Genomic DNA, 12,045 nt, shown 5'->3' with positions numbered 1-12,045 from the left:
AACTCAACACATTTTATGGCTGAAGCAGAAAGAGGAGTCGTTAGAAAGATGGAACTCATGTCTATGTGGCTTAGTGTTGTAGGTCAAGAATATCATTTGCAGGTCCCTTTCTTGCTTTCTTCCTTTTTATCATTTCCCTTTCCTTATGTCTTCATTTGAATATGAAGAGATGGGTCGCCGGATTTTGACTCAGACTCCTTCCCAGGTAGTCACTGTGTTTCTTCTGTCTCAGATGGAGATGGATTCTCTGGAAGCATGTCTTCAAGGCTAGGGCAGGGCCCTCAAACCCAGGGGCGGCTCCCCCACTCCCATCGCAGGTACCACACAGGTTCCCAGGGTTCTGGCTGCCCCAGCAAGGACAGGTTCAGGCAGCAAACGGCAGGGCCCAGTGAGGAAGAGGGTGAAGGTCAGCTGAAGCATCTCAAGGAGGACAGACTTGGTGTGGACCTCTTGGAAGTGGCAGCCATGCACCTTGTCCCAGTGGAGGTGTCCCTGGTTCAGAAGAAGGGACTGATGCTCCTCCTCTGTTCAGAAGCAGCAGGTCCACCTGTGAAGCTGCCCGGGGCCAGGAGGCAGCTCACAGCCCAGAGCTGAGATGCTGCCACGGGGATCCAGGAGGAGCCCAGCAGAGGGGATGGGCGCTGCACCTGAGGGCTTCTGGTGGCCTGGCGGACCAGTGGGGGGTGCCCTGGACCCTCATTCATCTTCAGTTCTTTCTATTCATTAGTCTTCAATAGAACAGGATAGTTTTCATTTGCAGAATGTTCCCATACACTTTTCATGCCTTTTCATTTTTCTTTGCTTTTTTTATATATGCTTTACATGGCTTAGAAGACATTTGAAGACATTGCCCATTTCAATTTTGAGTTTATTTTTTCATGGAAGTTTAATTAGCCCAAAGAAGGTAAATCTCCCAATCTATATTCTATCTATAGTCGCTAGCTTCTGTTCTGTTCCTCGCCTTTCCACTGCCGCTAGTATGGTTTCTGGTGAGTAATTCCGTCAAAACAGGTGGTCCCCGTGGTCACAACCCTTCTACTTCCCAGCTTCATGGACCCTTTCCATGCACCCTTTGCTATGATGCAATTCCTTGAAGTGTTTCTCGGCTTTGAAATAGACTCTTAACCAATATTCGCTCTTATGCTACTGCCTTAGGGCCATTCCACCTTTGTTTGCAGTGTGGCTCTTTTCTCCCTTAACCAGGGGAGGCTTGAGGCACCATTTCTCATTCTACGCTTCGCTTCCCTCACTGGGTTTTCTGTGAATGGAATGGCTTGTAAATGGCAGGATCAAGGATCCATTTGTTTTTGTTTTTGTTTTTTTTTGTTGTTGTTGTTTTTTTGTTTTGTGTTTTTTAAAGATTTTATTGATTTATATGACACACAGAGAGACAGGGAACACAAGCAGGGGGAGTGTGAGAGGGAGAAGCAGACTCCCAGCTGAACAGGGAGCTCGACACAGGGCTTGATCCCATGCCCCAGCATCATGACTGAAGCCTAAGGCAGACACTTAAGCAACTCAACCACGGGTGCCCCTGAACGATCCGTTTTGAAAAGAATATTCATACTTGGGGGTCTACCAGTGCGATGTAGAACATATCCGGTGCTTTTCATTTTTTTCCTCACAGGTCTGCTTCCTTTTCTACTTACAGAATTCATATTATCCCTTCTTCTCACTCTTTTCTTTAACATAACTGATATTAGTTCACTAAAATTATTATTCTAAAGTTTTTTTTCTACAAAATCCAAGATACCAACACAGCATTGGACTCGTGACGTCTGCCTTTCCCGTGACGACAGCATGCACTTCCAGGAAGTCGATGCGATTACTTCTAATGTGAAAACGAAATCACGAGTGAGAGAGTGGTACAATCCGTTCTTTCATCAGGTGTAATCAGACTTGTTTCCTGCTTCAATAAGAAACAAACGCAAGAAGTTTTCTATAGAAACATTTAATGAACAGAAAATAAAGAATTTAACATACGTAAAACATATACAATTCTCTTAATCACAAAGGGTAGGTACAACTAATATAATACAATAAAAAATAAAGAATCTTATAAATAGTGAAATAAATAAATAGCTAAATAGGCAGATCAGCATGGTCATCTGAATGCGACAAGTGTTTGTAACGTTGACTTCAAGTTGCTTAATACTCCTGAATACATGTGACAAATTAATTCAGTTCATGTCATGATGACAGCAGAAATGAGAGTCTTTGACACTACAGGACACATGGGAGTGTGATAGTATTCTTCAGAGAGAATCATTTCCATCTTAAAAGGGGTGTCACTTACTGCTCCGCAATCTCTTATGCAAGACTGTCGATGCATACAAGGGTTTCATGATCTCTGCTCGGACCATCTCCCAGGCACAAGGGCTGTATTGCTTCTCTTGCAGATAGAGGGAGATTCTCTGAAAGTAGTTCCTCAGGATGGAGTCCCCATTCACCAGGGGCGGCTCTCCCACCCCCACCTCCTGCAGGGGACAGGCTTCCAGGTGGCCCAGCTGCTCAGAAAGTCCCGAGCACAATTCTTCCAGGAGGGTCGTGTTCCAGGGAGCAGGTGAGGCCTCTGTGCAGAAGAGGTGGAAGGTCTTCTGGTTCGTCACATGGATGACTGAGAGGGCTTGAGCCTTCTGCAGCTGCTTGTCATCAAACACCTCTCGGGGAAAGCCAAAGTCATTTGTGTAGTTGTCACAGGAGCTAGAAGACAGTCTCCTCATTTGTTGCAGGAGCATCAGGGCCCTCCAGTTCAGCAGGCTGTGGTCCTGAGGCAGGTCACATCCCAGAGGGCTGAGGGAGTGGCAGCTGAGCACCACCAGGGCCACCAAGAAGGAGCAGAACAGGGTCATTGGGGATCCTGCAGGTGCTGTTGTCCTGGCTGGCGTGGGTACGTCTAGGACCCGTGGCTCTGGCTTCTCTGAACATCTTCTCTTGTGCGTGAGGCTTAAGTAGGGGATATAGAAGTTTTCAGTTTCTGAACGTTTCCCTTACTTTCTACTTCTCTTTTTGCTTTCCTTTCTACCTTTTCTACTTGGGCTTGTAGAATGGGTTTTTCAACTATGTATTATTTTCTTTAAGTATTATCCTTGCCTTTAGAATCTTTTTGGATGTTTTTTAATGGAAATTTCCAGGTAAATTTAATAGCAGTGAGACACAGTGTATATTATTATTTAATGTATTTTTGTCTGTGCTTCAAGATTAAAAAAAAAGTATAACGTTTATCGAAATCGGGGTCCAGAATGACTAAAAATTTTAAGCTAATAGTTATATTTTAAAGCTATTGATGCTTATGTATATAATTAAACTTGATTAGTGACTTATAATTTCTTTACATGTATACAGTGAAGTATATGGAGTACATATGCAAATTAACAATTTCTAAAAGGAAATAATGATTTCAGTGTACCTGAACATTTACAATCAATCCAGATTGCTAAATGCAAGTGAAAACGGGAATTATTTACTTAACATGTGTTTTTTAGTGTACTGAATTTTAATGTTGCCTCATATTACAAAATCATTTTTTTAAGATTTTTATTTATTTATTTGTCAGAGAGAAAGATACAGAGAGAGTACAAGTAGAGCAGCAGGCGGACAGTGAGGGAGAAGCAGGCTCCCAAGAGCAGGGAGCCTGATGCGAGGCTCCATCCCAGCACCCTGGGATCATGACCTGAGCTGACAGCGGCCCCAAAACTGAGCCCCCCAGGCACCATGAGAACCTCGTCTTTAACTTCACCTGCTACTACATACTCTGGAAGGTATTGTCAAAATGTTTTTTCTGTTTAACACCAGATAACGACTGAGGTGTTGAATGAGTTTTGTAGAGCTAAATCATAAAATTTAATGTATTTGTGTTTTCATTTCTAAAGCCTGCATCCCAACAGGCCTCAGACATCAGCAATGGCCACAAGACACCACTGGCAGCTCACCAGTAAGAAAGATCACCTGTCCAGGTAAGACTCTGAGACCCAGGAAATGATGGAGAGAAACTCCTCCAATCCTAAAGGATTCCTGTTATTCCTAGATTTCTCACACTGATCTTGAGGACCGTTTGTGTCCTCTAATTCTGTGCCATTGTTTCTTATGTAATATCCACTAAAACCAGTGAACAACAATAAATAACACGGTTTTGTTAGAGCGCTCCAAGGCATTGCAAGTGCCCCCAGCTGGAAGCCTTGTTCTTGTTTGGGAAGAGGAGGTGTCAAGGTTCTAATTCCAGATGATGGGATTTTCCCAGCAGCACCTCACTGACAAGGTAGTTAATCACCTCTACTAACCTCTTTCCTGTGCAGTGACAGAGTGTCCTCCACCTGGCTCTCCTGGACTCACTCCTGAAGACAGGCTGGCCATGTCCTGAGGACTCTAGATTCCCCTGATGTGCAGGGGCTGGTTTCCTTGTTAGGAAAGCACTTACTCCCTCCCCCTAGATCCTTGCCCTTGCCTTTGCCCCTGGAGTGTTTGTGTCCGGGACCCTCTCAGTGCTCACCTCCTCCTCTCCTGACCAGGTATGCAAGGTATCAACAACCCCTCCAATGCTGAAGGTGAACGTTTGTTTTCTCCAAGTAGAGAGAAGGTCAATTATAATCCTTTCACCTTGAATAAGGGAATACATTTATTGTGCCATCACAGCTCCTAATTTTCTTTTTTTTTATTGTTTTAAGGTAAGCTCCACCCACATTTTTTTTTTTTTTTAAGATTTTATTTATTTCGTAGGCAGAGAGGCAGGCAGAGAGAGAGGAAGGGAAGCAGTCTCCCTGCTGAGCAGAGAGCCCAATGCAAGACTCGATCCCAGGACCTTGGGATCATGACCTGAGACAAAGGCAGATGCTTTAACCCACTGAGCCACCCAGGTGCCCCTCACCCACATTTTTTTTAAAGTAAACGCAACATAGGGTTCAAATCACAGTCTGACATCAAGCCCCAAAGTTAGAGTTAGAATCATCCTCAACCAACTGAACCACCCAGGATCGCCCATGGTTCAGATTTTCCTGAAGCTAGGGAACACTTGTTACGTCGAAACTTTCTGAGCTCAGCACAGGGATTTCACTGACTGGGTCTCTCAGGAGAAACTTTCAGCACAGAAACTGATGACCTTCACTGGCTCATTCAGATTGTGTGTTTCCAGTCGGCAGCTTCATCTGGCCATCTGTCTGGTGCTCAGAATGTGGGGGGGGGGGGGTGAGGCCCAGGCTATGGTGTCAGGGACAAACCATCTTGTTGCCTTTCCTTATTCACGGTGTTGCATTTTCAACTTAAGTAACAACAGCAAAGAGAATTTGAATAGCTTAATATTTCCACATGCTTTACTGGACATGCTCTCACTTGCTGGTCCTGATCATGTTCTATGTCATCACGAGGATCACATAGAAGGAAGGAAGAGGAGGGCGAAGGGGCTGCCTCGCGTTTCTCTTTCATTTTTAAGACATCAGTTTTTCTGTTTCTCATGTCACCTTTCCTCGAAAGCAAAACGTGGCAGCTGTGTGTGGAGGAGGGGGGAAGACAACTGTTCTGTCTGAACGTGACAAAAGTGAAAGGGTGGCCTGTCCACTGAGAAAATGGCAGAGTGTACGTCAGCAAATTTGATGCAGCAACATTGGGATGAGCAGCTCCAGCAGACGGGGAGAATGAAGGCTGTACTGATTTATTGCAAGTCAGGAAAGTGACTGCCTTGGCCAGAGGATCCCACAAGACCAACTCTTGAGTCCCCATGAGGCCCTCAGCTCTACAAGAGGAGCCACCTCATTTTCCTTTTGTTCAATCCACATGTACTCAGCTCTGAGGATTGATGAGAGGAGTCACACCAACCAGCTCACAAGAGATTGGCGACCAGGACTCAGCTGATCACCCTCTCTGGAAGGAGACAGGATCCTCACCCTGCCTGAGAGTTCTACCTACCTGTTAAGTCCACTCAGGCCTGGAAAAGGTTGCCTTAGAAATCCAATATGAAGACGAGGGGAACTGAAAGATCCTACATGATTCTGCTCTGCACCTGGATTAGAATAATGATGAGGATCTTTCAAATGACACCACTAAAAGCTAACTGCAGTCCAACCCTTCTGAGATCCTTGAAACCATTACCTCTGTCTTCTCGTTAACCCCATTTGGATCCCGGTTATTTCTGCAGCTGTTTGGAGAGAAAAAGAAACCTGGATTTAGAATGTTTCAGATCAAACCAATATCCAAGGTGGAACACAGAGGAGTTGTGAGATAATGGCTGGTCTGGAAGCAGCTTTTAAAACATGTGAGGAATAGAAATGGACAGAGGACTCAAGAACCAGGAGAGTCCATGGCATGAAGTCAGTCAGGTGTTGAGGGTGAGGGATCAAGGACTCTAGATTGCACTGAAGATGCCAAAGGCTTGTTGACTGTGGTTTTGTGGGGCAACAGGGGGTGTGGGAGGATGCCGGACTGACTTGAAGTTCCTAAGACAAGTTGTCAGGATCCCTTTTAAACACTTATGATAGTGGGGGGGGGGGGTCAAGATGGCAGAGAAGTAACAGGCTGAGATGACATCAGGTAGTAGGAGATCAGGTAGATAGTTTATCCAACCATTCCAAACAGCTACACTCTAACAGAAGATCGAAGAAGAACAGCAATTCTAGAAACAGAAAATCAACCACTTTCTTAAAGGTGGGATCTGTGGAGAAGTGAATTTAAAGTGATGGAAAAATAGACCGCAGGGGGATGATCTGGAGCAGAAAATCAGAACTTTTAAAAGTCACTTATTTGTGGAGCATAACAAAAAGCATGGAGAACATGGGGATTTAGAGAGAAGGGGGTTGGGGTAAATTGGAAGGGGAGGTGAATCATGAGAGACTATGGACTCTGAAAAACAATCTGAAGGGTTTGAAGTGGCAGGGGGGGTGGAGGTCAGGGTATTAGGTGTTGGGTAGTATAGAGGGCCTGGATTGCATGGAGCACTAGGTGTGGTGATAAAATAATGATACTCTTATGCTGAAAATAAATAAATGAAAAAACAAGAAGTTAAAAAAATAAAATAAAAGTCTGTTCCACTGAGGGACATCACTCCAGATGGTAAGCCGGGGTGAAGCCCAGGCAGGGATAGCGTGGTCTCACATCCTGAGGGGTTCAAGAAGGGTTGGGTTTCTTTGAGCGTCACAGAGCTCCCAGGTATTAGAGCCAGGAAGCCGGTTACAGAGACTGAGCTGAGAAATGAGCTCTGAACTCGGAGTTACCTTAAGCTGTGATCCGTGGCATTGGCAGACCCCTTCTCTGTGAGCACGGACCCCACAAGGTCCTGGGAGATCCCCAGAAGAGCGCAGGGATCTCCTGGGTTTGGAGACTTCAGGCGGGGCTGTGTGCCAGAGTCGCTTGGTCACAGGCTGGGGGAGCTCAAAGCGGGGCTATAGGCCAAGGAGTTGCAAATGATTGAGCACTTTTCTCCAAGGGTGCACTGAGGAGTAGTGCTCCGAACTCTCAGCTCCTCTGGGCCAGAGATTCAGAGGCCACCATTTTTATGCCATCCTCCAGAACTCTATGGAAAGTGTTCAGGGAACAAAAGCTCCACAGGGGAACCCCAACGGATTACTTAGCCCGGCCCCTGGTAAGGTGGTGCAATTCCACCTTGGGCAATGACACTTGAGAATCACTACAACAGGCCCCTCCCCCAGAAGATCAGCAAAAAATTCAGCCAAGACTGAGTTCACTACCAAGAAGAACAGCAGAATTCCAGAGGAGGAGCAAGCAAAGCATGGAATTCATGGCTTTCTCCCCATGATTCTTAGTGTTGTAAAATTAATTAATTCTTTTGAATTTTATTTTTTTCTTAAGCTAAATTTTTTTTTAACCTTTACCCTTTCCTCTTTTAACTTTTAAACCTGTTTATCTCAACAATACCTTTCTTGAAAAAAAACTTTTTTGAGCCTTCATTATTATAGTCATATTTTATCCTTCATTGTATCTACCTTTATTGTTTGTATATGCATATGGATTTTTCTTTTAAAAAATTTTGGGTTACAACTTCTTCTAATAGCTCAAAATTATACCCTAAATCTAACACAGGTCTTTGTTCTACTCTCCAGCCTGAGCAAAGTCTCACCACTTATCTTATCAACTCCTTTTTTAGAAATTCTTTTTAAAAAGTTTCATCTTTTTAGTCATATTCCATACCTACATCATGTTTACTCTTAGTGTGTGTGTGTGTGTGTGTGTGTGTGTGTGTGTGTGTATTTTATTCATTCTTTAAAATTTCGGGAGATAGTGTCTTTTAAGAGACTAAAATACTTCCAACTTCAAGTGGATGACTCTGTTCTAGTCACCAATCTAATATATATATACATATATTTTTCTTTATTTAATTTTTTTATCGGAACTCTTTGTACCCCATTTCTTCCCCCCATGATTTGGGTTTCTTCTGATTTAGTTAGAGCACATTTTCCTGGGGTCCTTGTCACCCTTCATATATTCTTATCTGGATAAAAGGACAAAGTGGGAAAATGCACTGCAAAAAACAAAACAAAACAAAACAAACAAACAAACAAACAAACAAGAGGCAGTACTGAAGGCTAGGGACCTAATCAATATGGACTTTCGTAATATGTCAGATCTAGAGTTCAGAATTTTGATTGTCAAGGTGCCAGCAGGCCTCAAAAAAGACATGGAAGATATTAGAGAAACCCTCTCTGCAGAAATAAAGGCCCTTTCTGAGAAATAAAAAACTAAAATCTAACCAAGTTGAAATGAAAAAAGCTATTAATGAGGTACAATAAAAACTAGAGGCTCTTACTGCTAGGATAAATGAGGCAGAGGAGAGAACTAGTTATATAGAAGACCAGATGACAGAGAAGAAATAAGCTGAGCAAAAGAGAGGCAAACAATGACTAGACCATTAGGGGAGAATTCGAGAGATAAGTGACACCATAAGACAAAACAATATTAGAATAATTGGGATTCCAGAAGAAGAAGAAAGAGAGAGGGGAGCAGAAGGTAAATTGGAGAGAAATATTGTAGAGAATTTCCCTAATATGGCAAAGGGAACAAGCATCAAAATCCAGGAGGCACAGAGAACTTCCCTCAAAATCAATAAGAATAGGTCCACACCCCATCAGCTAATAGTAAAATTTACAAGTCTTAGTGACAAAAAGAAAATCCTGAAAGCAGCAAGCGACAGGAAGTCTATAACATACAATGGTAAAAATATTAGATTGGCAACAGATTTATCCACAGACACCTGGCAGGCCAGAATGAACTGGTGTGATATATTCAGAGCACTCAAGGAGAAGAACATGCAGCCAAGAATACTATATCCAGCTAGGCTATCATTGAAAATAGAAGGAGAGATTAAAAAAAACCTTCCAGGACAAACAAAATAAAAACAATTTGTAAACACCAAAACAGCTCTACAGGAAATATTGTAAGGGGTCCTCTAAGCAAAGAGAGAGCCCAAAAGTAGTAGACCAGAAAGGAACAGAGACAATACACAGTAAGAGTCACCTTACAGGCAATACAGTGGCACTAAATTCATATCTCTCAATAGTTACCCTGAATGTAAATGAGCTAAATGCCCCAAGCAAAAGACACAGGGTATCAAAATGGGTAAAAAATCAACACCCATCAATTGCTGCCTACAAGAAACTCATTTGAGACCCAAAGACACCTCCAGATTTAAAGTGAGGGGGTGGAAAATAATTTACTATGCTAATAGACATCAAAAGAAAACTGGGGTGGCAATCCTTATATCAGATCAATTAGATTTCAAGACAAAGACTCTAATAAGAGATGAGGAAGGACACTATATCATACTCCAAGGGTTTTTCCAACAAGAAGATCTAACAATTGGATATATCTATGCCCCTAACATGGGAGCAGCCAATTATATAAATCAATTAATAACAAAATCAATGAAACACAGCGACAAGAATACAATAATAGTAGGGGACTTAACACTCCCCTCACTGAAATGGACAGATCATCCAAGCAAAAGATCAACAAGGAAATAAAGGCCTTAAGTGACACACTGAACCGGAGGGACATAACAGATATATTCAGAACATTCCATCTCAAAGCAAAAGAAAACACATTCTCCTCCAGTGCACATGGAACACTCTCCAGAATACATCACATCCTGGGTCCTAAATCAGGTCTCAACTGGTATCAAAAGATTGGGATCATTCCCTGATTACTTTCACACCACAATGCTCTGAAGCTAGAACTCCATCACAAGATGAAATTCGGAAAGAACCCAAATACATGGAGACTAAAGTGCATCCATCTTAAGAATGAATGTGTCAACCGGGAAATTAAAAAAGAATTGAAAAAATTAATGGAAACAAATGATAATGAAAACACAATGGTTCAAAATCTGGGGGACACAGCAAAGGCAGTCCTGAGAGGAAAATATATAGCGATACAAGCCTTTCTCAAGAAACAAGAAAGGTCTCACATACACGACCTAACCCTACATATAAAGGACCTGGAGAAAGAACAACAAGGAAAGCCTAAACCCAGCAGGAGAAGAGAAGTAATAAAGATCCAGAGCAGAAATCAATGAAATAGACACCAAAAAACAAAAAAACAAAAAAACAAAAAAACAAACATCGAACAAATTGATGAAACCAGGAGCTGGTTCTTTCAAAGAATGAATAAAATTGATAACCCCCTGGGCAAGACTGATCAAAAAGAAAACAAAAAGGAACCAAATAAATTAAATCATGAATGGAAAGAGAAGAGATCACAACCAACACGAAAGAAATACAAACAATTATAAGAACATATTATGAGCAACTATATGCCAGCAGATTTGAAAATATGACAATCTTCCAGATTTGACAATCTGGAAGAAATGGATACATTCCCAGAGACATATCAACTACCATAACTGAACCAGGAAGAAGGAGAAAACCTGAACAGACCCATAACCAGTAATGAGATTGAAGCAGTCATCAAAAACTCTCCAAACAAACAAGAGCCCAGGGCCAGACGGCTTCCAAGGGGAATTCTAGAAACATTTAAAGAAGAACTCATTTCTATTCTCCTGAAACTGCTCCAAAAATAGAAATGGAAGGAAAACTTCCAAACTCATCTTATGAGTCCAGCATTACCTTGATCCCAAAACCAGACAAGGACCCCATCAAAAAGAATTGCAGACCAATATCCTTGATGAACACAGATGTGAAAATTCTCACCAAAACACTAGCCAATACGATCCAACAGTACATTAAAAGAATGATTTTCCATGACCAAGTGGGATTTAATCCTGAACTTCAAGGTTGGTTCAACATCCTCAAATCAATCAATGTGATACAATACATTATGTGATACACTACATTATGTGATACAATACATTACTAAAAGAAAGAACAAGAACCATATGATACTCCCAATAGATGCTGAAAAAGCATTGGACAAAGTAAAGCATCCTTTCCTGTTCAAAATTCTTCAAAGTGTAGGGATAGAGGGTACATACCTCAATATCATCAAATCCATCTAATGAAAAACCCACCACAAATATCATTCACAGTGGAGAAAAATGGAGAGTTTTTCCAATAAGGTCAGAAAACACAACAGGGATGTCCATTACCACCACTGCTATTGAACATAGTAGTAGAAGTCCTAGCCTCAGCAATCAGGTAACTAAAAGAAATTAAAGGCGGGGCGCCGGGGTGGCTCAGTGGGTTAAAGCCTCTGCCTTTGGCTCAGGTCATGATCCCAGGGTCCTGGGATCGAACCCCGCATCGGACTCTTTGCTCAGCAGGGAGCCTGCTTCCTCCCCTCTCTCTCTGTCTGCCTCTCTGCCTACTTGTAATCTCTGTCTGTCAAATAAAATAAATAAAATCTTAAAAAAAAAAAAAGAAATTAAAGGCATCCAAACTGGCAAAGAAGATCTCAAACTATCACTCTTTGCGGATGATATGATACTATATGTGGAAAACCCAAAAGACACCAGTCCAAATCTGTTAGAATTTGTATAGGAATTCAGTAATGTCTCAGGATATAAAATCAATGCACAGAAATCACATGCATTTCTTTACACCAAAACAGGACAAGTAAGAGAAATTAAGGAATCAATCCCATTTACAATTG

At 42.2% G+C, this 12,045-nt stretch overlaps 1 pseudogene across 1 annotated transcript; it reads right to left on the bottom strand.

The window, feature by feature from the left end:
• Positions 1-1,935: 1,935 nt before the first annotated feature.
• On the bottom strand, positions 1,936-2,895 carry LOC309846492 (interferon alpha-1/2 pseudogene; annotated as a pseudogene). Its single transcript has one exon. The product of its transcript is annotated as an interferon alpha-1/2 pseudogene (transcript).
• Positions 2,896-12,045: the final 9,150 nt, after the last annotated feature.

This window comes from Mustela nivalis (genome assembly GCF_964662115.1).
Source record: "Mustela nivalis genome assembly, chromosome: 13".
NCBI classification, from domain to species: domain Eukaryota; kingdom Metazoa; phylum Chordata; class Mammalia; order Carnivora; family Mustelidae; genus Mustela; species Mustela nivalis.
The sequence above is the reverse complement of the archived record's forward strand: the minus strand, read 5'-3'. Positions and strand labels throughout refer to the sequence as shown.